Source organism: Coptis chinensis, chromosome 3 (genome assembly GCF_015680905.1).
Source record: "Coptis chinensis isolate HL-2020 chromosome 3, ASM1568090v1, whole genome shotgun sequence".
Taxonomy (NCBI): domain Eukaryota; kingdom Viridiplantae; phylum Streptophyta; class Magnoliopsida; order Ranunculales; family Ranunculaceae; genus Coptis; species Coptis chinensis.
Window position 1 is genome coordinate 97,866,322 of NC_141458.1, and position 2,744 is coordinate 97,869,065.

Here is a 2,744-nt window from a genome sequence, read left to right on the forward strand (position 1 = left end):
AAAACACTACGTTAATCCTCATCCAAATCTGATGAATTATTTGGGATGCTTAGGTAGTCCATATCCCAATTTGGTCATCCTATAAGCAATGCTTCATTTATTGACTTCAAATAGGCATTTTCTTTTCTCAAGTTTTCAATATATTGATGAAGTTGTTTTTCTCTAGTATTTGCTTCATGTAGCTCTTCTCGTTTAGTAATGACTTCTTTGTGGTTGACGTCTAAAACCTCAAATTTGTATATCTGCTGTAGAAAGCGGATAGCGTTTCCTGTAGCCGCATTTTTTGAGTCTACTTTCACTACACCAAAACAGCTTTTTTGTGACGCCAAAATGGCGTCACAAATAATTTTAGTGACACCATTTTGGCGTCACAAATATGGTGTCACAATTTGGCGTCAATTATTTTTGTGACGCCAAAATGGCGTGACAAATATTAGTGACGCCAAAATGGTGTCACTAATTTGTCACGCCATTGTGGCGTCACTATTTTTCTGACGCCATTTTGACGTCACAAATATTTGTCACGCCATTTTGACGTCACTAATTTGTGACAACAAAATAGCGTCACTAAATTTTGTGACACCATTTTGACGTCACTAATTTGTGACGACAAAATGGCGTCATTAAATTAGTGCGCATTTTGACGTCACAAATATTTGTCACGCGCCATTTTGGCGTCACTAATTAGTGACGTCAGAATGGCGTGACAAATATTTGTGACGTCAAAATGGCGTCAGAAAATGTAGGCGTTACAAATTTTGTGACGTCGTTTTGGCGTCACAAAATATATTTTAGGGAAAAAAAAATTATTGGTTGCTGTAATCCACCTTACAGTCTTGCACCATGTAAAAGAACTCATTTAAAACACCGTCCACTCTATAGAATACAAAATACACCATCAATCAAGAATATATAGTATTCATTCCATCCCTTTCAAAATTATGAAGTCACTTGCAGAATAAATTTCAAACGAAAGTACTATGTATTACATTGTATTTACAACTAGCTACATAAAAAAAAATCTTATTAGAAAGTGCCCAAGTTGTTGCAATATGGACCGCCTCCATTCTTCAAAGCGAGACAAACCAATGCCACATACTGTACATGTTTCATTTAACAGAGTTTAGATAGACTGGTCTATTTAAATTATAACAAGAGATAGGGACCCTTTTATCCTGCGGATCGGCCCGTATCAAATCTCAGTCAGTAGGCAAGGAAGCAGAGTAAAGGCGAGATCAAGAACACTAAGATTGAAGGAAGGATTAAATGAGCAGGATTGGCTTGAACTGAGCGCTTTCCATCTTAGTTCCAACATATTTTTACACTAAAGATAGTCAAAACATACTAAACATAAAACTTCTAGGTTTGAAGACGCAACAAAAACCGGTGTCGAAGGCAATGTCATATCGTTTCACAAATTATTTACACTGGTGAATGTATTGAAGTATTGGTAAGCAATAAACCACAAGTTACACGAGAAAAAGAAACAAAGATTTTTCAAACCTGAACTTAAAATATATGAAAATAGTCCACCCCTTATCTCCACATCTTCATGGCCTTGCACATTAACTCTGTAGTTCCCCATCCTTAGATTTATTGTCACCTATGAAGTAAACATACATTTAAGGTGCCAAGAAGTGATAATGAACTAGGATATATAACATTAGTAGGACACAAACTTTAAGAAACCCATATTATGAGAATTTGTACACGCATGGCACCATCTAGACATTAACATAGATGTTGCGTATAATCAGCCAAGATACATTGCTTTTAATATGGGTATGAGGCATAAATTTTCAGGTTTAATCATAATAACACGCGAGCAACTGTGTTTTTAGTGAAATAACACACGCTCGACTGTGTTTTAATGAAGTAACACACGCTCGACTGTGTTTTAGTGAAGTAAGAGTTCATTTAATCTTATATCTTGTGCAAATGGCAAAGACACATAAGTAGTCATTCCAGCGCAAAGGTTCTGCCTATTCGATCTTTAACACTTTTAAGTTCATATATAACAAACCCGGGTTCTTGACAATCAATTGTAATGACTATAAATACCATTCAAAGCTATAAGCATTACTAAAAGAAAATCATAAGATAATGAGTAAAATAAACTCACCTTCATCTCAAGGTCCTTCAATGCTAATGCATATAGCTTGAGTGAAAGGAATATAAACCAAATTGCTCATCAGCATCACTTTCCAAATTCAAACCTTAATCTTCACAACAAATTGTTACTATTAAACGGTAATTTAAGCTAATAGTAATCGATTGTTTCAAAAGAATTATCAATTAAACGAAAAAAGTTTCTTTTTTCAGATGTCAAATAATTCAACATGCTCAAAAATAACTCAATGATCGATGACAATATATTCAAATGTGCAAAGATATCATATATCGACGTCGGGCTCGAGTCCCATTTGCCTAACAAAAGAGTAATGACTAAAAAAGCGGCAATAAAAGTTTTTTCAACCATTACCACAAAGGAATAATGAGATACTTTTGGGATGTCCGGAAGCACCTTTGTTAATTATACTTACAAGAAGTTATGCTTTCGGGCTTTCGCTTTGCCTTTCCTTTTCGCTTTGGACGAGGATTCTTCCCATCCGACCACCTAGGCGAGGAAGCCTATCCAACCTCAGATCGTCTCATGAGTTTAAGACTATAGAACTTACTTGATACCTAGATATCTAGCTACTAGGAACAGCCTAGCGGTCGGATACAAAGGAAAGAGCAGATAA

The 2,744-nt window shown here is 35.6% G+C and overlaps 1 long non-coding RNA gene across 1 annotated transcript; it reads right to left on the reverse strand.

The window, feature by feature from the left end:
* Positions 1-1,345: 1,345 nt before the first annotated feature.
* LOC147511973 (uncharacterized) lies at positions 1,346-2,259 on the reverse strand. Its single transcript, XR_015217116.1, has 2 exons — positions 2,123-2,259; positions 1,346-1,603 (listed from the first exon to the last, which is right to left on the reverse strand). It is a non-coding gene; the product is annotated as an uncharacterized LOC147511973 (long non-coding RNA).
* Positions 2,260-2,744: the final 485 nt, after the last annotated feature.